General features: G+C 47.0%; 1 long non-coding RNA gene across 1 annotated transcript in view; it reads left to right on the forward strand.

Annotated features, from left to right (window-relative positions):
- Positions 1-2,528: 2,528 nt before the first annotated feature.
- Positions 2,529-25,693, forward strand: part of LOC135965232 (uncharacterized) — a 50,641-nt gene continuing 27,476 nt past the window's right edge. Inside the window, exons 1-3 of the long non-coding RNA XR_010578174.2 lie at positions 2,529-2,662; positions 7,880-7,975; positions 8,070-9,167. This is a non-coding gene — a long non-coding RNA (uncharacterized lncRNA). The remainder of the gene's footprint in view (positions 2,663-7,879; positions 7,976-8,069; positions 9,168-25,693) is intronic.

Consider the following 25,693-nt stretch of genomic DNA (forward strand, 5'->3'; position numbering starts at 1 on the left):
CGATATCGCTTCACTGCACTCCAGCCTGGGCAACAGAACAAGACTCTGTCTAAAAAAAAAAAAAAAAAAAGAAAAAAGAAAATGGGCCTATAGAGCTCCATTTAATGGCAAAAAATTAAGGAAAGAATAAAAAGACTCTGCTAATAATGGTGACGTGAGCTGCTCATATTGTCATTTTCTCTGGGACCTAATATTGGGGAGGAGGTGGGACCACCTGCCACCAGGCTCCAGGTGATTTTCGGGCTGTTCCCCCAAATCACTGCAGCCTCTTCCCTGCTGGTCCCTTGATCCTGCTGCTGTGCCGGGCGTCCTGAGTGGCAGGAGGCACCTCGGCAGCTTCCAGTGGGATAGGCCTGCGGCATTCTGAGCCTGAATGTCGTGATCACTAGGAAGTAAGGAGACATAAGCAGGAAGGATTCAGGGATGGAGCGGCCGCTTCTCAGGGATCAGTCTCGGGCCCGAGCTGAGAAGAATCCCCTTTCAGGACGATGGCTCCAGGCTGAGGTCAACGCTGTTTCTGTGCGTTATGATGACTGACCTGCATCCACAGGGAAGCGTATCCGGGCTCCTTTTTCCCAGGCAATGTTGGGAATACCTTGAAATGGGCACTGGTGGATTTCAATTCCAGCCTTCCAGAAGCCACTCCAAATGGAAATGGAGCTAACGGATGCAGGTGGAGTAAGTAAACAACTTTAGGTCCCAAACAACAATTTTCACATACAATATAGTGTACAGGGAAAAATAAAGCCTTGGGACCCCAACTCACAGCCAAAACGGAAAAAAATCATTAAGTTGGAAGCTGAATCATGCAAGAAACTGCCTTTCCTTTTGTTCCTAAGCAGATAGTTACAGATAGCTACATCTCCACAGGAAGCTGGTCTATGTTCACCTTATCTTATATAAAGGCTTATGTAGAGGACTGATTTACCGCATGTGAGATGAAGACGTAACTGATCCTTCCCCATCTGCTCTCTTTCTCTTGCAACCTGAGGAAGACCACAGGTTCCCTCTCTCCCCTCCTGCCCACCATTTTCCTCCAGCCCACCCTTCCCCTCCAGCCCACCCTTCCCTCCTGCCCACTCTTTTCCTCCAGCCCAGCCTTCCTCTCCAGCCCAGCCTTCTCCTCCAGCCCGCCTGGAAGAGGAAGAGGTCTGCAGCTTACATCAGAATCTCGAAGTTGACACCCAAAAAAGGTAAAAGATCCTGCGGGATGCTGGCATATACAACTAATGAGATAACGCTCTGGGTGTACATCCTAGCATACAGGAAGAGCATTCTTGTTCATGGCGGTGGTTTCAAATATTTCAGTGAGTTTTCCCTTGAATGCCTCAGTTGGGAGCCACTTCAGTTCAGCGCAGGAAGCAAGGGAGCTTCAAGGACTGGTAGTTATGAATTCAAGCTTATACACAGCGACAGATCACAGGTCTGTGGAAGATACTGGTCAATCAATATACAGAGGTAGCATTCCATAACTGAAGCATAGGGCATATCTGACTTCATCTGACAAGGCTAAAATCATGATTGTTTTTCTAACTGGGAAATTTATGTAACTTATTTGCCAATAAACAACCATCTCTCTCTCCCCATTTTCTGACATAACGCTAGTCGTTAGAGAAATGTTCCGATGATGTTCATGAAAGAACAAACCAGTGTCTTCCGCTTTAATACCACCTATTTCACACATATGACTCTTGCTGCTTCCATGTGACACTAAAAATATCGGGAGTGCCAGGAAGTCTCTTTAATCATCGTTCTCCAACGTGCTCAGGAGATGAAGTCATTCTGTGAAGTGGACTTCAGTTGACACCACTGAGAAAACGTCCTAGAGAAAGTAAAACTTGTAGTGGCCTCATACTTTACAGAAATAATCCAACTTCTTTCTTTCATTTCTCTCCGGTTTTTGGACATGAATTTTAATTGGTTCAGGGCGACCTGTTTCTGCATCAAAGTCTTGGGAAGCTTCCATCTGTTTTTATATTATATTATATTATATTATATTATATTATATTATATTATTTAGAAATAGAGTCTCACTGTGTCACTCAGGCCAAAGTGTAGTGGTATGATCACGGCTCACTGCAGTCTCAACCTCCCAGGCTCGAGCCAATCCTCAGGCCTCCACCACCTGAGTAGCTGGGACTGCAGGTGTGCCACCATGTCCTGCTAACGTTTTATTTTTATTTTTTTATTTTTTGTAGAGACAGGATCTCGTTATGTGGCCAAAGCGGGTCTCAAACTCCTGGTCTCAAGCAATCCTTGTGTCAGCCTCCTAAAGTGCTGAGATTATAGACATGAGCCATGGCACGCAGCTGATTTATTAGTTTATTTTCTCAGAACTCTATGCAACCTGATTCTTAATACATAAGGAAAGAGAAGCCAGTCAAAAGTGGAAGTAGTTGCACACAATGAAAGTGTCATTTGGCACTTAGACAAGAGAGGCGGATTGTAAAAATGAAAGATCTACATGTCGCAATTGGCTGTGGGCTTGGACTCCAGCACTTTTTATTTTTATTTTTTTAGGAGATAGTGTCTCACTCTCTTACTCAAGCTGGAGTGCAGTGATATAATCATAGCTCACTGTTATCTCAAACTCCTGAGTTCAAGTGATCCTCCTGCCTCGACCTCCCAAGTACCTGGGACTACAGATGTGCCATCGCTCCAGGTAATTTTTTTTTTTTTTTTGAATTTTTGTAGAGACGAGGTCTCCCTGTGTTGCCCAGGCTAGTCTCAAACATGTGACCTCAAGCAATCGTTCCCCCTTGGCCTCTAAAGCACTGGGGTTATAGGTGTGAGTCACTGTACCCGGCCAAGAAACCAACCCCACCTGTTTTCTATATAAAGTTTAGCATCTAGATACGAAGCAAAATAAGTTTTCAAGATCAAGGAGTCTGAAGGGAAGCTGCTGGGAGGGGAATGGGCTCAAGGCAGCGTTTTCTGGTCTACAGTTTTGCTTATTCTTGGACTTTCCAAAGTCCTGAAAGAAGCAGAAGGAAAGTGAGAAGAGAGGAAGAGGCAGGAGGAAAGGAGGAGGGCTGCACCTCTGCGGTTGCAGATTAGCCCAAGCCGGCTCAGTGGCTGGGAAGGAAGGGAGGAAACCCCCAAGGCCGAAGGTGGAGTCAGAGTCCTGGGTCCAGCAGAGACTGGACAGGAGGAGGGTGCCGGGAGCCAAAGACCTTCCTGCTAGCACTGCAACCTCTTAAACTGCTTAGGCTTTTATCTAAATTTGATATGTCCGCATTTTGTAGACCTCCAAACCAAGTCACTCAGGGTAACCCAGACAGGAAGGGGAGGATGATAGGAGAAGGTGCCCCACCTGATGATGCCCTTCTGGCTTTTATCCATTCCTGGGAATGACTCTTTCTCCAACTCGGGGGATACCCCTATGGGAGAATACAGTGGCGTGGACCAGCAGTGGAGAATTCCAAGTCCAAAAAACGATTGGCATTTTCAAGGAAAGTAAGAAATCATCCTGCATATATGAAATATTGGGAAAAAGGTTGTTACTAATAATTCTCAAGCGACCACTCTGGTGAGACTAGGTTTCTCTGGGGATGTGTGGAGCAGGGTGTATGTACCGAGTGAGCACATCCCACCCTTCAGACTCCTTCAGCTCCTGTCTACTGTAGCAGTCAGAGGGCAACTCCTGTCCTCATCTCCTCTGAGCGACCCACTCACTCATTCACTCACTCATTCATTCACTCGTTAACTCATTCACTCACTCACTCATTCACTCATTCACTCCTTCACTCGCTCACTCACTCATTCACTCACCCTTTTACTCACTTGCTCATTCATTTACTCATTCACTCACTCATTCACTGACCCATTCACTCACGCACTCACTCATTCACTCACCCATTCACTCACTCAGTCATTCCCTAACTCACCCTTTCACTCACTCACCCATTCACTCATTCACTCACTCATTCACTCACTTATTCACTCACTCACTCATTTCCTCATTCATTCACTCAATCATTCACTCACTCAAATCATTCACTCATTCACTCACTCATTCACCTCTTCACTCACTCATTCACTCATCCTTTACTCACACACTCACTCATTTATTGACTCATTCACTCACTCGTTCATTCACTCACTCAATTCTTCACTCCCTCATTCACTTGTTCGCTCACTGACTCATTCACTCACTCTTTCCCTCACCCATTCACTCACTCACCCACTCATCTGTTCACTCACTCATTCACCCACTCACCCATTCACTAAGTCACTCATTCATTCACTCACTCACTCACTCATCACTCATTTATTCCCTCGGTCACTCACTCATTCACTCACTTATTCACTTGCTTATTCACTCACTCATTCACTAAGACGCTCATTCATTCACTTACTCACTTATTCACTCACCCATTCACTCACTCACTCATTCACTCATTGACTCCCTTGGCAATTCATTCACTCACTCACGGTCACTCATTCAGTCATTTACCCACTCACTCACTCATTTCTCCTTCCCTCATCCACTCACTCACTCATTCACTGACTGACACTCACTCACCCATTCACTCATTTACTCACTCATTTACTCCTTCACTCACTCACTCACTCACTCCCTCCCTCCCTCCTTCATTCATTCATTCAGCAGCACCCATGACAGGTTCACTCTGTCCTGGGCTCTGCTGTTGCCCTGGGACTGCAGCAGGGAAGAGTCAAAGATCTCTGAATCCACGGCATTCAGAGTTCAGCCAGGGGACCTTTCGAGAAGCCCAGCAGATAGGTGAAATGCCCCATGTGTGACACTGACGAGGATGTTTTAAGAGCAGCAGGGAGGGAACAGGAGTGTGCATGGAGCCCAAAATTTCTAAGAGGGTGATCTGGGGAGGCCTCACCGTGCAGGAGACCTTGCAGGACAGACCTGTGGAAAGTGGGCAGAGTCGGTACGGAGAGGAGGGCCTGGGTTGAGGAAAGAGCAGGCTAGGCCTGAGGTTGTCGGGTGCCTGCATGGGCCTCTGGGCAGCACCAGGATCTGAAGGGACCAGAGGACAGGCCAGTGTGGCTTGTGTGGGGTCTGTGACTCCGAGTCAGCAGAGAAGATGCCTGAATTACATCCTGATAGGTGCACCCTGACTTTGAAGCTGAGGACACCCGAGACATGGAGGTGGGGTGGAGGTTGGGGCAGAGCAGGGGATGAGGAGGGAGCCTGTTCCGGTCCAGGTCAAAGGTGGTGGCCTGGCCCTAGTGGCTCCAGATGCAATGAAGAGCCAATGGGGACTTTCCTGAGGGACTTAGATGCCAGGGTGGAAGAGCACTGCAAGGCTTCAGCCTGAGCCCCTGGGAGGATGGAGTCACCAGGAGCTGAGGTAAGGAAGACTGAGCGATGGGGGGTTGTGTGGGGGGTGCAGAGGCCTGAGCTCAGTTTGGCCCCTGCAGATTTGAGATGCCCACTCCATGCACAGGCCGAGACAGCAGAGAAGGGGAAGAGGCTGCAGCTCAGGTAGCCCTGGGATGTGCAGCCCCACATGCTGGGGCACTGGGTCATGGTGTCCTCATGGCTGGGAGCTGCTTCCCTCCTGGGATGCCAGAACTCCTTTAGGGCACATCGGCAACTCCTGCGCTCACCACTGAGGGGAAGTGGGAAGGGCAGCTGTCCCTATGCATGTTCTCCTTCACCTTGTCCTAGGCAGGTCCCAGGCAGCACCACCCTCCCAAGTGGCTCCCCTTGGCCGCTGTCTCTAGTGTTCACAGCCAGACCCTAGAAGAGGGCTGGACTCAGCGGCTCACTTCTGATGAATAGAACCAGGCAAAAGAGATGGTGGTCTCTCCTGAGATTGGATTGGGAGGAGCTGAGGTTCTGTCCACTGGAACTCTCCCCCTGGCTCTTGGTAGGTGCTAGTTCTGGCAAAGCCAGTCACCCGCCCAGGGCAGAGGGCAACCTGAAGCTGATGCCACAGAGAGACTGGGGCCTTCAGTCCAACAGCCTGCAAGCAACAGAATCCTGCCAGCAACACAGAAGTGAGCATGGAAGCAGCTCCTCCCCTTCAGAAGACACAGCAGCCCTAGGCAGACACCTGCTGCAGCCCTGGAGAGCCCCTGGGGCAGAGGGCCCAGTGAAGCCTGCCTGAACTCCTGGCCCAAGGAGTAATCATTCCTGGGGTATAAGTGTGTGCTGGTGTGGGCCTTTGGAGTAATCTGTCAAGGGACAATAAAGAACAAGCACACACCTCAGGTCCTACTGGGTGGAAGCTGTACGGTCAGCACGGCATGTAATATCTTCCTCTTGAATTAGAAGATTCATTGCTAAGGCCAAAGTTAAAAAAAAAAAAAAAAAAAAACCTCTAGTTGTAGCAACATTGAAATACATGACTTTCAAAAAAAAAAAAAAAAAAAAGCCATAGCTATTCTTTTCCATCTTTGCTACAGGTATATATTAATATATGTTAATTCCCTGACTGACTGAGCAAGGGGCCAAACTCATAAGAACAGATGTGTGAGGACCGTCAGTGACCACCCTGACCCCAGCCCTTATACACAGACAAACTTTTGAACATAATCCGTAACCTTGGGGGTCTTGACACTCTAAATTTTATTGTTTTTCATTAGCTATTTCTATTCCCTAAACAATACCTGTTCATCGCAGAGAAAAATGGCATTGCCTATACTAAGCAAAAGAAAGGAAATAAAATGCTCAGAAACATTTACAGATGTATGCAGACTCACACACACACACACACACACACACACACGCACGCACGCACTCACACACAGGCTCGCACTGCGTCTAGGCCTGCCTTTTCACTTATTTGTATGTCCTGAACATATTTCCATGTCAGTAGACACATATCTTTGTAGCGGTAACAGCAACTAAATATTATTGCAGCGCATATTTTTACCATCATTTATTTAACTCATCATGTTTGAACTGTTAGGTTGTATCTATCATTTTCTGTATTACAGACAATTTGATGACAAATGACCAATCCCCTAATGTTCAATATAAAAATATCAATTGTATAAGGAGATAACGGGTATTTGGCTAAAATAAAATTCAGTGTGGCCCACCTTCTCCACATGTAACGTGCTCTAAAAAGGCATGAATAATTAAATTAGCCCTTCTATTCTCCAGCACAGATCCTGAGCCCAACTGTGGGTGCAGGTGCTTAGAGCCTCGGTCTGCTCTTCTGCCCGCCAGAAGGCAAAGGCCACTCAACTGCCACCTTAAGACAGCCAGGATTCGCCTCTCCCTTTTAATTAATAGAATAATGCTCAGGTTCACTGCATGAGAGCAGCGCTCTCTGACTTTGCATTCATCAGGATAACCTAGGTGGTTTGTTTAAAACTACACATTTCCTGGCTGAGCTCCCAGAAACTGGACTTCAGTGGTTTAATGGGGGTGTGCATAGGACAGGTGATTCTGAGGACCACGAGGGGTTAGGAATTTCGCCGTTAATTCTGGCCAAGGGAGAGATTAGACCATCCAGCATTGTCTGCAGCATATATTTTTTTTCCTCTTTTGCAATGAATATTTGATGCTCAGCGGGATGAGCCCCAGGATGAGGCACACATCCAAGAAAAATCCATGCCTCTCCATCTTTTCCCCAGGATTGCCCTTTGGTGAGACTCTCCTTTGCGATTGCTTCACTTTCCCGGGTTCATAGAACAAACCTCTTCTTAGTCTCTTTTGTTGTTTCCTATCTGTTCAACAAACACCCACTGCGCAGGACCATCCTCCGGAAAGCCCTCGAGTGGGGCCGTTTGGGAGCCCTTCTTCGTGGGGTGAGCACTGAAGGAACCGGGATCCCATAAGCCCGTGCTTTTGTAGGGGCTGCTCCCTGTCCCATCGCAGGTAACTGGCACCAGGCTGTTAAGCTGTGGATGGGCAACTGGCACAGCGCTTTGAATGTGCGTATTTCAGCACGTGGAGTTGGCCGGTGAAGTCAGCCGAGGTCGGCACAGCGTACAGCAGCGCGCCTGTCCGTAGGGAGGAAGTGTCGTCCCGCCTCCCCGCCAGGTCAGTCCCGTTGCGCCTCCTCCTATCCCACTCTGACTTTCGCGCGCCCATGCGTCTCTGAGTGTAGCGCCCCGATACTCTTCCCCACCCCAAGGATTCTTCTCCCCACGGGACGAGCTGGGGGCCCGGGAGCGCCACAGACCCCGTGGACCCAGGAAATCGCTGCTTCGTCATAGCTAAGCTCGCCGCGCTCAGCTTTTCCCACCACCTGGAGGATCCACTCTCCGTGCGTCCTTCCCGACCTCAGGCTGCAGAGAAAACGTGGGGGCGGGGATCGAGGAAGCCGCGCGCAGAGGCTCCTAGCGCAGCCCCAGGAGGAATCCTGCCGCCACCAAGAAGCTGTGCGCGCGGCCGGGCTCGGCGCTGACAACAGCCGGATCTACCGGGCCTGCCGCGAGCCTCCGCGTCCAGGTGGGGTCTCCGCGCCCCAATTCCACCCCACCCCGCCATCGGCGCTCCCCGCAAGTGCGGAGTTTCCACCGGCCCCGGCGTTCGCGCCCACTCACGGTCTCCCTTGCCCCCCCCCTCCCCGCCCCGGGAGATGCTCCCGGCGTTCTATTCCGCCCTGCCTTGGCCCGCCCAGCGAACGATGTGACCCCGCCCCCTTGCGGTCTCCCCTCCCCCGGTCGCTGCCCCTGCCCCCACCTGTGGCGCTCCGGGCATCTCTAAAGGCCCCAACCAGAGTCCTCCAACCCACCCGCAAGGGTAGCACACCGGCAACGCGGCCCCACCCCCAGGGACTCCGCCCACTTGTGGTGTTACCCCCGCCTCCGCGACCTCACCCACCGCTAGCGCGGCAGCCACCTACGACGACCCCCGCGTAGGTCCTCCTGCTCACACCCGGCCCCGGCCAGCCCCTGCCCCTTTCTCTGCCCCTTTCCCTGCCCCTGCCCCTGCCCCTAGCCGCGCCCCACCCCCGCAGCCCCTCCTGTGCGCTTGGGCCCCGCCCGTCAAGGCCCTTTGACGCTAGGGCCGGGCGGGGGCGCGGGCGGGGCAGCGTTTCCGAGTCGGGCGCACGCGGGCAGGGTCTCCATTGCCTGCTGCGCACCCGGACTAGCGGCTGCCCTCGGCCTCCTCGTCTTGGACGCGGAAGACTCCCGGGCCCCCAAGGGCTCCTTGCGGAAGTTCCTGGAGCAGCTCTCCGGGGCCGGCAAGGCCATCGGCGTGCTGACCAGCGGGGGACATGCTCAAGGTGCGCGCCCCCCTCCGGGCGGCGAGGGAGGGACGGACGGAGAAGGGGAGAAGAGGGAGAAGGGGAGAACAGGGCGAAGGGGATGGGGGAACCGGGCAGAAGAGGGGGAAGCGATGGGAGGACCCGGGGAAAGGTGGGGAAGCGATGGGAAGAACTGGGGAGAAGAGCGGGGAAGCGATGGGAAGAACTGGGGAGAAGCCCGTGCCCGGGAGCGGCAGGGGTACCTGCGGGGCGGCGGGAGCCGGCAAGGCAGCCCCGGGGTCCATGCCGGGTGGGGCGGAGGAGGAAGGAACATGGCGATAGGAACCTCCATTCGGAAAATAGTGAGCTTTCCACCCTCTCCGGTTTATGTTTTAAATTGAGCCTGGTAGAGGGGGTCGCCTGGAGCACCTTCCGGGGTCGTTCTGCCTCTGAGCTGTAGGATGGGGCCGGGCTTCCCCTCCGAATCCTGGGTACAGCGCGATCACTTCTTAAGTTGCCCCCGCCCCCCAACTCCGCCCCACGCCACCCCCCAGCTTGTCGAGGAAGAAAGGGCCGGATCCCGGCGGGCCTCCTGTCGCCTCGGGCCCCCCGCGGCGTGGGCGGGGTCCCGGCTGCTGCAATGCGGGAAACGGCAGGGGTGCTCTGGGTTCCCGCCTAGCGTCTCCGAGGCAGTCAGGCAGCCCCTCGCGTTTCCGTTGGAAGATTTTAAAAAAGGGTTTCCTGCGCTCGCATGTGCTGTCGCCTTCCGGCTCGTGACAAAACCGAAAACTAAAATGGGTCCCAGGCCCTCCCCGCCAGCCTCCGCGGACGGGAAGGAGCAGGAATCGGGGACTCCGGGACGTCAGTGGCGCTGCAGCGCGGGCTCTGGGCTTCCCCTGTCCTGTAATGTGGAAAGGGCTCTCCAGGAGGGGCCGAGCCTGGGCCCACGACGCAGGCGCTCCGGGAGGACATTTAACATTGAAGAGCGAGAGGTGGTGGAGACTGCGCTCCCCAGGCCCCAGGTGCACGTAGGGGCACCGGTGCCCAGGTTCAGGAGGGTGAGGCCTTCTTGGCCAGGTAGCCTTGTTAAATCTATCTGAAAATCACAGATAACTAAGTATCAAGTCGTCACAGATCATTTTAGTATCCTGAATGAGATGGCTACGGAAAACATGAAAACGTCGTTACTGGTTACGTGCATGATGCATCCAAAACATTGTTACCTGCACAGTGGCAGCACTGATATTTGTGGGCTTTTGAACGTGTGGACTGGAGTGTTAAGAGCCCTTCAGAGTTATGACAGTAGTTTGATTTGAATGTTCTTTTCTTGGCGAATAAATGCTGTACATTGAATTTACCCAGGAAACTAGGAAGGTGAACCCACACGAAGGACACAGGCCTGTGGGCTGCTCCAGGCGCCCTTAGGGCGTTGCAGGGCCTGAGCCATGCGCTTCCTGCTCAGCCTCCTGAGAGCCGTGATGGCGTCTCTGTTCTGCCTCACACTGGACCCGCTAGTTTCATATTCTTGTTATGGTTCCGAGGCTACAAGCGGTTGGATTCTGTGAGACACTCTCTGTCTTCCTCCTCCGGCTGCTTTCAAATGGGTCGTCTTTTTTTAGAACTGATTTTTTAAGCAGTGATTGATGGGGTGAGTTGTAGTGCTGTCCTGAACTGCAGAGGGAGCGCATTGAGGAACCTGGGTTTTGATGCTGTGCACATCAGCAGAGTCACCAGCCCAGGGCCCTGTCAGTCCCATTATTAAGCTCATTTCTTGCTCTTGTCATCGTTACTCAGACGCCTTAAAAAAAAAGCAAACTCCTGCTTACCGTCACTGGCTGAGTTTGGCAAATGGGTGTTTACCCTGGAAAGAGGAGCATTTTGTCCTCTGGAACGTCTAAGGCGCCCTTTGGTGAGGTGGTCTGTTTCTGACCACTCTATCCCGTGGGCGTCCTTCCTACTTCCACCTTCCCTTTCCGAACGCCTCCGCCTCCAGGGCTTTAACTTTCCTTCTGTGTGTGTGCCACGCAGAGGTTATGACTGTTGTGCCAGTGCCTTGTTTTTTCTTTCTTTCTTTCTTTCTTTCTTTCTTTCTTTCTTTCTTTCTTTCTTTCTTTCTTTCTTTCTTTCTTTTCTTTTCTTTTTTCTTTCTTTCTTTCTCTCTCTTTCTTTCTCTCTCTTTCTCTCTTTCTTTCTTTCTTTCTTTTTTTCTTTTCTTTTCTTTTTTCTTTCTTTCTTTCTTTCTCTCTCTTTCTTTCTCTCTCTTTCTCTCTTTCTTTCTTTCTTTCTTTTCTTTTCTTTTCTTTTCTTTTTTCTTTCTTTCTTTATTTCCCTCTCTTTCTTTCTCTCTCTTTCTCTCTTTCTTTCTTTCTTTCTTTCTTTCTTTCTTTCTTTCTTTCTTTCTTTCTTTCTTTCTTTCTTTCTTTCTTTCTTTCTTTCTTTCTTTCTTTCTTTCTTTCTTTCTTTCTCTTTTTCTTTTTCTTTTTGCTGAGGGCCCAAAACTTGCTGCATCTCAAAAGAAGCAATTGCATCCATTTGTTCGCGATGAGCATAAACTGCTCTTTAAGGGAGACTAATTGGTAAACCCGGCTGCTGTGGGTAGAAAGACAGAGGTGGCTGCGGAAGCAGGGCTCTGCCTCTTGGAAGCCTGCACAACCTTCCTGCTTTCTTTCTTCAATATCCGCGGGGGGGGTGGGGGGTGGTTAATTTTAATAAGCCCTGGAAACCAACAAAGCAGGAAAGTGCTAAGACATTGAGGTGTGAGATTTAAAATGACAACCAGCAGCCTCTCATTCTTCCTTCACTGAGGAAGGAAGGAACCAGTTGCCTCTTCGTTTTGGGGCTGCAGGGTATGTTTGGCAGAGACACTGGCCCTTTGTGCTGTGTGACTCATGAATTGAGATAGTTCTTTACTAAGTGTTTTGTGCAGTAGGTATGAAAATGGGGAAAGAGGGAGCACTGTCCTTGGTGGAGAGGCGTGGAGAGACGCTGTGATACATAGCGAGTCCTTTTTTTCTGGGCTCCTGGTTTTCAATCTTTTTCTTCTTTTTTTCCTAACAGCTTGAAAGATGATTTTTGTGTCTTAATTAAAAGATTGAAGACTGTGGGTCAGACCCAAACTAATTCCATTGGCATCAAAGAAAAGGATTCTTTACATATTTATCTATAGGCACAATTTATTTTTTTATTTTTTGCTGAATTATCTGGTTAGTCAAATCATACATTAGAGAAGCAATATTAAAAATTAAAAAATAAAAAATGTGTCTGTAAACGTATCCCCCTTCCATTCCAGTCTTTGTTTCTGTGTAATTTTAGAACCTTGGACCATGATGTACATAGAGTTTATATTCTTTTAATATCTTGCTACTTCATTGTTTTCATGTTTAATCTTTGGGTTGATGTATCACAGGTTACTTGACCGTTTCTTACAGGTGTTTGGTTTAGTTTTTTTTTTCCCTTAACGCTAATGTAAATTTGAGTGTTTGGATGGTAGTTTTAGCAGAATTTAAGGCAGAGTCTCAGTTAGGGTGATGGATCGATTTATAGTCCCTAGTTTGAGGAGAGAGGTGGCAATATGCCCTTTCTTCTAAAATTGATATGTTAAATCACAATGGACATTTACATGATTTTGAGCACTTGGGACTCCCCTGGGGTTCACTGGTATTGCACGGTCCGGGCTGGGGATCTTCTGCTGGAGAGGCCCCCAGCGTGCCCAGCGCAGGGTCCTGAGTGTGTTGCTGCAGGACAAGCTCTGGGCTTTGCCCTGCAGCGGCCGTCGCTCTGGGAAGAGCTGGCTGCTCCAGGAATGAGGCCTATGCTCTGAAGCTCACATTCAGCAGACCAGCAAAGGTCAGCACAGATGACCTTATATGAATCATTCATTTAACAAGCATTCATGGAATACACATTCCATGCAGTTGGAACTTAGAGTGGAAGGCCATCAGTTCACTGTTGTCTCAGCAGAACTTTGTCCCTGGGTCCCTGTTGAACTTAGAGTGGAAGGCCATCTGCTCACTATTGTCTGAGCAGAGCTTGGTCCCTGGGTCCCTGTTGAACTTAGAGTGGAAGGCCATCAACTCACTGTTGTCTGAGCAGAGCTTGGTCCCTGGGTCCCTGTTGAACTTAGAGTGGAAGGCCATCAGCTCACTGTTGTCTGAGCAGAGCTTGGTCTCTGGCTCCCTTTTGTAGCCTCCGCTCCTAGGAGGTGCACGGTGAGTGTTGGGGGACCCTCCACAGGCACAATTGCTGAACAAGGACCCCTCCCAAGGGTGTCAGCCCTAGGCCCTGAGCTCTGAAGAGGAGGAAGGCATTCCTGGGGCCATCTCCCCTTCTGGATACTGAGCTCTGCACAGAGAGAAACTCTTCCACATTCACTGCAGTGAAGTTCATACTTTAGAGACTGGGGCCTGCATTCCCCAGAATTTCCATGGCCACAGGTGGTGGCCGCACCATGCGACTGGTGTCTATGTTCCCTGGAATTTCCGTGGCCATAGATGGTGGCTGTACCATGTGACTGGGGTCTGCATTCCCTGGAATTTCCGTGACTGCAGGTGGTGGCTGCACCATGCGACTGGAGTCTGTGTTCCCCAGGATTTCTGTGACCACAGGTGGTAGCTGCACCATGCGACTGGAGTCTGTGTTCCCCAGGATTTCTGTGACCACAGGTGGTAGCTGTACCATGTAACTGAGGGTCTGCGTTCCCCTGAATTTCCGTGGCCATAGGTGGTGGCTGTACCATGGGAATGAGGGTCTCTGTTCTCTGGAATTTCCATGGCCATAGGTAGTGGCTGTACCATGCGACTGGGGTCTGCGTTCTCCAGAATTTCTGTGGCTGCAGGCTGTGGCTGCACCATGCGACTGGGGTATGCATTCCTCGGAATTTCCGTGGCCATATATGGTGGCTGTACCATGTGACTGAGGGTCTGCATTCCTTGGAATTTCCATGGCCATAGATAGTGGCTGTACCATGTGTCTGAGGGTCTGCGTTCTCTGGAATTTCTGTGGCTGCAGATAGTGGCTGTACCATGTGACTGAGGGTCTGCATTCCTGGAATTTCTGTGGTCGCACATGGTGGCTGTACCATACAACTGGGGTCTACATTCCCTGGAATTTCCTTGGCCACAGGCGGTGGCTGCACCATGCATCAGGTCTTCTGTCTCAGGAGTTGGTGCCATTGTCTCTGTTATTCCCTCGCCTGACACACAGAGGCAGTTCCTGACTTTATCACTCCCAGGAAACACACAGGCATCTGTTTTGGATCCTTGTTTTATTTCCCCATCACCTTTCTCATCAAAGGGAAATTCACATCCCTCTAAAGCTGAAAATGGTGTGGGGCCCCCTGGTGGTCTTTCCAAGGCATTATCAGCAGGTAAATTAGATCATGTGGGCCAGTGTACCTGAAATGAAAACAGAAAGGTAAGTCGTGTCACTAAGCTTTGGTGGGAGATTCAGGGTCTTTGTTAGTGGCAGAATCATCCAAAGTAAGTTGTTTGTTCACTGCAGATCTAGATGGTTGGCTGTGTCAGGATTAACCTTAGCCAGTGTCGACAGAGTGTCGCTTAATCCTCACAGAAGCGTGTCAAGTACATTGAAGAATAGCTGCCAAGTTTGCTATTGTCGGGAGAGAGGCAGGTACGTCTCTCGCTTAGCCCAGTGCTGCAGGAGGCCAGGCTCACGTCAGGCTGTGCGTGTGAGTGGGTTGGATTTTTAGCACTCTGGGACGGTAAAGCACAAACATCTATTTTTAACTTGTGGGTGACCTTCTTCTGTGCTGCTTGAGTCTCTGTGGGCCTTTCTCTGTTTCCTTCCTGAGGAGTCTGTGCCAGGGTCCCAAGCGTTCTCTGGGCTGCACATCCGCGCCTGCCCAGTGAGGAGCCTCCTCCCGGTGGCTGTGGGACTGGGCTGGGCCCACACTGTCAGCATCGTCTGGGGTAAGCAAGCCCGTCCTTCCACACCTCAGTGTCCCCAGCTGTTGAACAGGGCTAATCAACTGACCGTCAGGATTAATGGGGATCAGATGCGCTCATCTCATAGCCCTGCTTGGTAAATAGCCACTTCCACTCTGTCCTCCAATGTGCTACTCTAGACTTTTTCTTTACCTCCATTTAGCCAGGTGATTCGAGGTGACAGTGACAGTGACTATCAAGAGGGATGTACAGAGGAAACCAGTGGAAGAGAGCTCGAGGAGCAGACATGGGCGCAGGGAGCACAGTGCGGGGAGCACGGCTGCAGGGAGCATAGGCATGGGGAGCACAGATAGGTGTAGGGAGCATGGGCGTGGAGAGGACGGGTGCGGGGAGCACGGGCGTGTGAAGCATGGGTGCGGGGAGCACGGGTGCTGGGAGCACAGGGCATGGAGAGCATGTGTGTACTTGCTCTGCTCTGACAGAGGCTGCCGAGCATGTACTCTGTGCTCAGATGGGTCAGAGCCTCAGTGCCTCTTTTAAAAAAAAAAAAAAAAAAAAAAAAAAATCTTTTTTTAAAGATAGGACTTCTGTCTTCCTGGTGGCCCCTTTTAGTCGATACTCTTTTAAGCCTGGTTTTCCAGAGAAAAGCTAGGAAGGATGGCCTATATAGGTTCCAGTCTGGGCATATCTGGAAGAATGGGTCTTTTTTAGGTTTGAGTCTGGCGTACCTGGGGACATCTTTGAACCTCCACTCAGAGTCCCAGAACCACGTGTAGAGGCTCCCCAAATGTCTGCTGGGACTTTCCCCTCTGCTCGCGGATGATGAAGAGCAGAACCTCACCCTGCCACGACCTCTGGGGTCCTCCTTCCTGGAGGGCAGTGCCTTGGTGACCAGCGTGTGTAGGAGTCTGAGCTGGCACCTTCGGGCTATGCTGTGCAGCGGGGGCTCATGCCATGGGGCATTCTTGTGTTCTGCACCGGGACTGGTGACGTTGGGCATCCTCGTGCAGTGTGGACCACATGAGGTGCACATGAGCCAGACAGCTCCCGGAATTCGGAGCCTGGCTCTGTCTCAGGCCACCCACCTGTCTGTGGCATTTTTGAGGGATTGTGGGGACCCTATGAGTCTGTGTCCCCACCCTCACTGGCTGGACACCTGTGCCAGGCTGGAGTTTTATGTTTCACCATCCCCTGTTCCGAGTTGTGTGAATATTTATTTTCATTACCTACTCTCATGAGCTTTCCCTTTTTTAAAAAAAAAAATCGGAGACAGACTTTGAAGTCCTCTGGCCCTACCGTTCGTGGACCTAATGGTATTGCAGAAATTATGACCTCAATTATGTATAATAACTGGGGCTACTTTAAAAGTCATGTAAAGGAACAAGGTGGAGTAGTCATTTCAAGCTGTACATCATGCTGGATTCTTAAGTGAACATTATCAGGCTTTCAACACGTTTTCTCTTTTTATTTACTTTGGAGAATATAACGGATGCTCAGAAGCTGTTGGGATTTAGTAAGAGGAAGTTATCCTTAAGAAGCTATTTAAGCAAGGGGACAGTTGGAGTAAACGTAAATTATGAACACACACCTATTCCAAACCAGAGAAATAAAAGCATCAACTGTACTGGGGTTGAAACTTGGGTGCTAGTGTGTCTTTCCTGCCCACAGTGACTGTGGCAGTGCTGTGGGCAGGAAATTCTGGAAAGAAGACTCGGTGCCAGTGGTAATTTTTGTGACGATTCATTTGCTTTCAGCTCAAGTGACTATAGTCTTACTTGCAAATGGCTGGGTCTCCACCAATGGACCACAACACTGACATAGGACACATGAGAAATGACCCTTGGGTTTTTAACAATTATTATTTTTAATGGACACATTATAGTACATATCCATGGGATACAGTATGATATTTCAATACATGTTTTTCGTGTGTAATTAGCAACTCAGGGTAATTAGCATGTCCATCATCTCAAACATTTGTCATTTCTTAATGCTGGGAATATTTAAAATCCTCTCTTCTAGCTGCTTGAAAATATACAATAAATTGTAAACTATAGTCACCCTACAAGGCTATAGCACACTAACCCTTATTTTTACTATCTAGATGTAATTTTGTATCCATTAGATAACCTCTCCCTTTCTGCCTTCCCGCCGCCCTTTCCTGTCTCTAGAAGCCACTGTTCTACCTTCCGAGGGTAGAATATCGTTTTCCTCATAGAGATCTTTAACCTTCTTGGTTAGATTTCTTCTGAGGTATTTTTATTTTTATTTTATATTTTTGTAGTTAAATGGGATTGCTTTCTTGATTTCTTTTTTCACTGGCTCATTGTTGGTCTATAGAAATGCTACTGATTTTTATATGTTGATTTTGTATTCTGTAACTTTACTGAATTTGTTTATCAGTTCAAAGAGATTTTTGCTGGAGTCTTTTTTTTTTTTTTTTTTTTTTTTAATATATAAGAGCACATTGTCTGAAAACAGACAATTAGAGTGCCTCCTTTCTACTTTGGGTGCCCTTGATTTCTTTCTCTTGCCTGACTGCTCTTGACTAGGACGTTCAGTGCTGTGTTGAATAGGCGTGGCACAAGTGGGCGTCCTTGTCTTGTTACAGATCTCAGAGAAAAAGCTCTTAGTGTTTCCCCATTCCCCATTATGTTAGCTGTGGGTTTGTCACATATGGCCTTTATTGTGTTGAGGTATTTTTCCTTCAGTGCCTCTTTTGTTGAGACTTTCTATCATGAAGCAGCGTTGAATTTTATCAAATGCTTTTTCTGTATCTATCGAAATGATATTATGGTTTTTGTCCTTAATTCTGTTGATGTGATGTAGCATGATTATTGATTTGTGTTTGTTCAGCAATCCTTGCATCCTGGGATAAATCCCACTTGATCATGGTGTATAATCTTTTTGATTTGCTGTTGGATTCAGTTTGTTAGTATTTTGTTGAGGATTTTTGCATCTGTGTTCATCAGGGATATTGACCTATAGTTTTCTCTTTTTATTGTGTCCTTGTCTTATTTTGGTATCAGGGTAATGCTGGTCTTGAAGAATGAACTTGGCAGGATTCCCTCCTCTTCAATACTTTTGGAATAGTTTGAGAAGAATTGAAACAAAAATGTGTAGAATTCAGCTGCGAAGTCACCTAGTTCTGGGCTTTTCTTTGTTGGGAGACTTTTTATTATTACTTAGTCATACATGTTACTCATTATTGGTCTGTTTTAGGATTTCCGTTTCTTCTTGGTTCCATCTTGGTAGGTTGTACGTGTCCGGGAATTTATCCATTTCTTCTAGGTTTTCCAATCTGTTGACATATAGTTGTTCAAAATAGTCTGTAATGATCCCTTGTATTTCTGTGGTATCAACTGTCATTCTCCTTTTCTGTTTCTAATTTTATTTCTTTCGGATTTCTTTTTGTTTGCTTAGTGTAGCTAATGGTTTGTCTATTTTATTTATCTTTTCAAAAAACCAACATTTTTTTCTTCATTTTTATATTTGTTAGTTTCAAGTTTATTTAGTTCCTCTTTGATCTTTGTTATGTCTTTTCTTCTACCACTTTTGGATTTGATTTGTTCTTGCTCTTCTAGCTCATTGCAGTTCGTTGTTAGGTTGTTTATTTTAAATCTGTTTTTTAAATGTAGGAGTTTATTGTTATAAACTTTCCTCTTAATACTGCTTTTGCTGTATACCATAAACTTTGATATGTTGTGTTTCTGTTTTCATTTATTTCCAGAAATTTTTAAATTTCCTTCTTCATTTCTTCATTGACCCATTGGCTATTCAAGGGCATATTGTTTAATTTCTATGTATTCATACAGTTTTGAAAGTTCTCCTCGTTGTTGATTTTTTTTAAAATTAAACTTTGTGTTCTAGGGTACATGTTCACAATGTGCGGGTTTATTACATATGTATTCGCGTGCCAAGTTGGTATGCTGCACGCATTAACTCATCATTTACATTAGGTATATCTCCTAATGTTATCCCTCCCCCCTCCCTCCTCCCCCCTCCCCACAACAGGCCCCAGTGTGTGATGTTTCCTTTCCTGTGTCCAAGTGATCTCACTGTTCATTTCCCACCTATGAGTGAGAACATGCGGTGTTTAGTTTTCTGTCCTTGCGATAGTTTGCTGAGAATGATGGTTTCCAGCTGCATCCATGTCCCTACAAAGGACATGAACTCATCCTTTTTTATGGCTGCATAGTATACCATGGTGTATATGTGCCACATTTTCTTAATCCAGTCTGTCATTGATGGACATTTGGGTTAGTTCCAAGTCTTTGCTGTTGTGAATAGTGCCGCAATAAACATACGTGTGCATGTGTCTTTATAGCAGCATGATTTATAATCCTTTGGGTATATACCCAGTATTGGGATGGCTGGGTCAAATGGTATTTCTAGTACTAGATCCTTGAGGAATGACCACACTGTCTTCCACAATGGTTGAACTAGTTTACCGTCCCACCAACAGTGTAAAAGTGTTCCTATTTCTCCACATCCTCTCCAGCACCTGTTGTTTCCTGACTTTTTAATGATCACCATTCTAACTGGTGTGAGATGGTATCTCATTGTGGTTTTGATTTGCATTTCTCTGATGGCGAGTGATTATTGTAGCAGGACTAGCCTCAGACAAAACATGATGGGAGGCTACATGTATCAGCTAACAGAACAAAACGTTTTACACTGCTTTCTCAAACAATGTCTGGAATTTACAGATAACACTAGTAGTTTTGGTCAGGGGTTAATATTATTATTATTATTTTAACCACCAGGGCCAGGTGGTGGTGCCAAGGTCCTCTAGCTATTTATCTTCCTTCTGTTTCTTTCTAACTTTTTGTTTTCTCCCCCTTCTCCTGTCTTATAAACTAGGGAAAAGGGGAGACGGGGAAAAGCTGGGAAAGACAACAGGAGAAGTGGTGGTCTCATTCTATATTATGAGCATTTTTTCATGTCTCTATTGGCTGCATAAATGTCTTCTTTTGAGAAGTGTCTGTTCCTTGTTGTTGATTTATAGCTTTATTCTGTTAGAGTCTGAGAATATCCTAGATGTTATTTCAATTTTAGAAAAAATGTATTGAGAATTCTTTTGTAGCCTAACATGTGGTGGATTCTAGAGAATATTCCATGTGCTGAGAAGAATGTGCATTTTGTATCTGTTGGATGAAATGTTCTGTAAATGTCTGTTAGGTCCATTTGGTCTACACTGGACTTTAAATTTGATGTTTTGTTGTTATTTTTTGTCTAGATGACCTCCAGTACTGACAGTGGGATTTTGAAGCTCCTACTATTGTTGTGTTGGTGTCTCCCTGTCTCTCTCTATACATATATATGTATATATAAATTTATTTGAGACAGAGTTTTGCTCTTGTTGCCTAGGCTGGAGGGCAGAGGTGCAATCTCAACTCATTGCAACCTCCACCTCCTGAGTTCAAGTGATTCTCCTGCCTCAGCCTCCCAAGTAGCTGGGATTACAGGCATGTGCCACCATGCTGGGCTAATTTTTTGTATTAGTAGAGACAGGGTTTCACCATATTGGCCAGGCTGGTCTTAAACTCCTGACCTCAGGTGATCCACCTGCCTCCACATCCCTCCCAAAATGCTGGGATTATGGGCGTGAGGCACCGCGCCCGACCTCTCTCTCCATTTAGATCTACTAATATTTGCTTTATATATCTGAGTGCTTTGTTGTTGGGTGCACATATACTCGTAATTGTTATATCCTTTTGCTATTTTGATCTCTTTATTATATAATTACCTTTTTTTCTCCTTTTTACAGTTTTTGACTTAAATTGTGATTGATCTGAAATAAATATGGCTACTCTTGCTTACCTTTGATTTCCATTAATGTGGAATGTGTTTTTCCATCCCTTCACATTTAGTCTATGTGTGTCTTTGCAGCTGAACTGTGTTTTTTGTAGGCAGCATATAGTCGGTTTTTCTTGTTTTAAATTCATTCAGGCCGTCTCTATCTTTTAATTGGGAATCTTGGGATTATTTTGCTATTGATATCACAGTCCAGACATTAAGATTTTCTCACTTAAGTCGCTTGTACACAAATTAATATGAAGAGGAAGTAGAGTTTTTCTTTTGTCCTTTTGAAGAGAGTGATGGATTATTATTTTGACTTCATGCAAGTGAGGGACTCACCATGCCTGTTGGGATTTTAGAATTTCTTTCCTGTTATTAGGAACAGCAATGATCTGTAATGGGTTCCTGGAATCATCCAGTGATGGTCTGAATATCTTAAAAGTTTCCTTTCATGTCTCATTTTCTATTTCTCCCCTAGTAGCCATGCACCCGGGGCAGGACATGGCCTTACATTTCCTTGGTTTCTTGATGATTTCTTAGGTTTAGTGTTTGACACAGTTAGGATTCTGGATAAAATCAGCCCTTCTGGGAAGTGTGTAAGTCAAACAAGGACTTTCTGGTGGCGTTATACAGGTTTCCCATGCCCCGTGAGTACAGGAATAGCCCCCTGGGGAAGGAGAATGGGCACATGATGGCAGGGAGCCATTCTTGGATGGTCCCATCGTTCTGCAGGAATTGTCATGCAGGAAGAAGAAGCACATGGCGACTGAGCTGGTAGTGATTCTGCTGATACTTTTGATCGTTATGATTTGCTCCTGAAAGGTGATGTGGGATGAACTGCAATATTTAGAATGCTGACATTCCTTGAAACAAAGATATAGAAAAAGGCTTATAATTGCATGATGCCTTGTAGTTTTCAGCTGCTCTCATGTGGATCCTTTTTCGTCCTTCTGAAATGCTTTCCCAGGAGAGAGCGTTGTTCTTCGTGTATAGATGAGGAGCCTGGGTTTCAAATGGTTAGGAATTCAGTGCACGCATTGGAATCTTTAGTTTCCTGGAACATTTTCTATTCAAGTATAGACCACATGGCCTCTAAAGGCTGGCTCATTCTTAACACCGCGAATGGGGATCCAGCCTCACCTCTGGGGTGGGTGGCAGGAACTCCACAGCCATCCTGGGTGCTCTGGGGTGGGGTGGCTGAGCTGTGGCAGCCCCTCCCAGCTGAGCAGCAAGGCTGGGGAAAGCTCATTCCATTCCCCTTGGTTCTAACCAGGTAGAGGCTTACACTGCACATTTCCTTAGCTGGGAACCTTTAGAACTTTACATTTAAATCTAGTCTGTGATCCAGGGGGTAGACACATGGGTATTCACTGTACAATTCCTACATTTTTTGTATATTTAAAAAAATTTTTTATGTGTCGTGGATGACAAAAGAAATGAGACCCCTTTGAGTTAGCTTTTCTGTACAGCATCTTCTAGAATCAGGAGGCTGGACAGGGTTTAGTTTCATCAGAAATCTGAATCTTTCTGGTCAAGAGACGGCACTATTAAGTTCTTGGTTGTGTGGTTTCTGGGAAAGAAATATTCTAAATGAGTTCCAGGAATCACCTCTGTGGGATTTCTACAGGAAAAGTGACCACTCTTGAAGCTTCGCTGTCACTAACAAGAATAATGGTGACGGTTTCTAAGCTGTCTCCAGCCAATCTTTAGTTCTTTTATGCAGAGTGCTTTTATTCCAAGTGAAGTGCCCTTCTGTTTAATAGTGACCTCCAGTTATTACAGGGATTGCAGCTGCATTTGATGGACGTGAACCTGCTCATCTCTGGCTCCCCAGCTTCGCCTCTGGGGTGCGTGGCAGGCGCTCCACAGCCATCCTGAGTGCTCTGGGGTGGGAAGTCTCTAGGGGGAGTGGACAGTGCATGGCCGGGACGTTCCTGTCCGACGTTCCACACTGGTGTATAGGCGTCTCTGCCCTGTTTCCTCCGTCCGTGCGTCTGTGGCGTTTCCTCTGTTCGTGCATCTGTGGACTGTTTTCTCCGTGTGTGCCTCTGTGGCACGTTTTCTCCGTCCATGCGTCTGTGGCGTTTCTTCCATCCGTGCGTCAGTGGCGTTTCTTTCGTCCCTGCGTCTGTGGCACTTTTCCTCCCTCCGTGCGTCTGTGGCACTTTTCTTCCCTCCATGCGTCTGTGGTGTTTCCTCCGTCCGTGCGTCTGTGGTGTTTTCTCCGTCTGTGGATCTGTGGCGTTTCCTCTGTGAGTCTGTGGCCTGTTTTCTCCATCCACGCTGAAGGCCGTCACTTCTCTCTAGTCACCACTTACTGATCGCTCCCTGTGTGCTGAGCCTGTGTCAGGCGTGTGGCGTGTGTCACCTGTGTGGCAGGGGTTTGCGTGACACACAGGGACACACGCTTGGGGAGCTGCAGTGATGGGGTCATAGCCACGCAGCTCAGCCCTCGGTCTGAGGGTCTTGGTGCCCACCCAGCTCTTCCCGAAGCAGCCTCGGGGCAGATCCCAGCTCTGCTTTCTCTCCTCGAGGTACCTCATGAGGTAAACTAAGCAAATCGAAAGTAGGAAACAGTTGTGAAATGAGGCCTGGGTTCAAGTGTGTGTGTTCATTTCTCTTTACATGTTTACTTCACGTACCCCCAATGATATACTTTCCAGCTGGTATAACAATTAATTACCAGCCATTACTGGTACAAAATTCCAGGAAGGATATTTGAGGAGGGCATAGTCTCAAAAACATGCTTGATTTTCACAGTTGTGATTTGCATGATAAAGCTCTCAGGACTGTGACTTTCTTTTGTTATCTTATTTTTATTTTTAGACCCTTGGGAGGAAGTTATTTAGTGATTACTTATAATTGTGAAAATAATGTAATGATTACAGAATCTCATTAGAATAAATACTATATTTTCTGTTCCTTATGTCAATGAAATCATCTTAATCCAGGCCGATGTTGGCAGGAATTGTCACGTTTAAAATGGGTAAGATATTTATGTGATGTGACGACCTCCCGTATCGTCTCTGGAACATATCAGAACTTTCATCTCAATTCTCACTTGTTGACACCCTACCTTGTTTTGTAATTATTCTTGTTTGCATCAGAATTTTGAATCCACGTACCTGAGATGATACTTACGTATGCATGTACGCATGCATGTGTGTGCATGTGTGTATGCGTGTGTATGTGCGTGTCCACGTGTCCATGTGCACGTGTATATGCATGTATGTGTGTGCATGTGTACGTGTGTATATGAGTGTACGTGTATGTGCATATGCGTGTGTATGCATGTATGTGTATATGTGTGCATGCATGTGTGCTCATGCACACATGTGTATGTGTGTATGTGTATGCACATATGTACACGCGTGTGTACATGTATAGGTACGTGTATGCATGTGTATGCATCTGTGTGCACACAGATATACCTTTTCCTTTCATACAGGCTGTTTTGAGTATTGCTGTTAGGCAGTGACAACTTTCTGTTTCCTCAGTCAGAAAATGGGTAGCTCATCATTAATAAAGATGAGCATTCAACATCAAGAATAACTAAATACAAATGAAATTATCATATTAAATAAATAAATTCCAAAACAAAGGCAATGTTCTGTACTATGTGTTCACATTGAACTTTCTTATAAAAATCGGTGTGAATGTTTCCCACTTATTGGAAATCACATGACTAGTTTAAGCCAAAACGTGGAATATTAATTAATTCTGTTTTCAGATCACTTTTGCATATTTATGATTGATCTGTTCTGCTGTTCTGGAAGCTCTGAAAACCACTCTGTCTTACTCTAGCTGGTGCCACGGTTGTGAGAATTCAGGGAAACAAGGTGTTTGCCAGTTTAAGTATTTTAGATCTCAAACTGCCTCTTTTCTGCATCATAAACCAGTCTTAAAGACAGACATAGTGTGACTTGTAGTGGATTATGTCAGTTTTATTTTCTGTGGCTGAATCATCACTCTACATTGTGAATTAATGTTATTTTTCAGATCGTCTTTATAACACAGGGAGGTTCTCCAGTGTTGAGTGCAGGTTCAGTGAAAGTACTAACACTGTTACTACGGACTTAAACAGACTTGTTTTCTGGGGTGATAACCTTGGAGTCAGGCATTCAGTGTCCGCCCATCTCTTGGTTCCGAGTTCTCGGTCCCCTCCCGCTCTCCTCTCCCTGTACCCTTACTACTGTCTTACCTTCTTTTTGACTCCTAGGCCCTCGGAAGATGGTGTGTTGGGGGCAGGTGCCTGCTGTGAATCTTTGATAACTTTGGGAGAGAACTTTTTCTTTGGAGCAAGACCCCTCTCAATAAACTTTCAGTAGCCTGAGTATCATCTGTTGTGTGAACTATTTGTGGAAAATGTTCAGCATTTTTCCTTGGATTTTGACTGATCTTTCTCCACCTGCCAGTTTCTTCTCAGTTTGCCATGTCTGTACCCTCACCAACCCGTTCCAGCCTGGTTACGTGTAAAGTATTTGAAGCAGAGCTCTGCAGATGAGAGAGTGTGTGTCACCCCCCGAGTTCCCTTCCTGGCCTCTGAGTGTCGGTTGTGTTTTGTTCCGAGGGACGACTCTGAGGCTCCTGGCCCCTGTTTTGGAGCACCCCACAGCAAAGTGGGTGTAAAATGAAAAATGGGTTTATGCTGTATTATTATAATTCATAGAGTAGATGATAAAAATGCTTGAATCTGAACAGCAACTGAAAATGAGGACATGGTACCAGTTTGGATGTTGGACGACTTTCTTGAAAAAAGTTTTCATCAAATTTAGAAACTGTGAGTGTGCTGTTTTCTATTTCATACTTAGAATCTGTATAGTGTGTGTTGTATGAATGTGTTGTATGAGTGTGTTGTGT

The sequence above is a fragment of the Macaca fascicularis genome, chromosome 10 (assembly GCF_037993035.2).
Source record: "Macaca fascicularis isolate 582-1 chromosome 10, T2T-MFA8v1.1".
In the NCBI taxonomy this organism is placed as follows: Eukaryota; Metazoa; Chordata; class Mammalia; order Primates; family Cercopithecidae; genus Macaca; species Macaca fascicularis.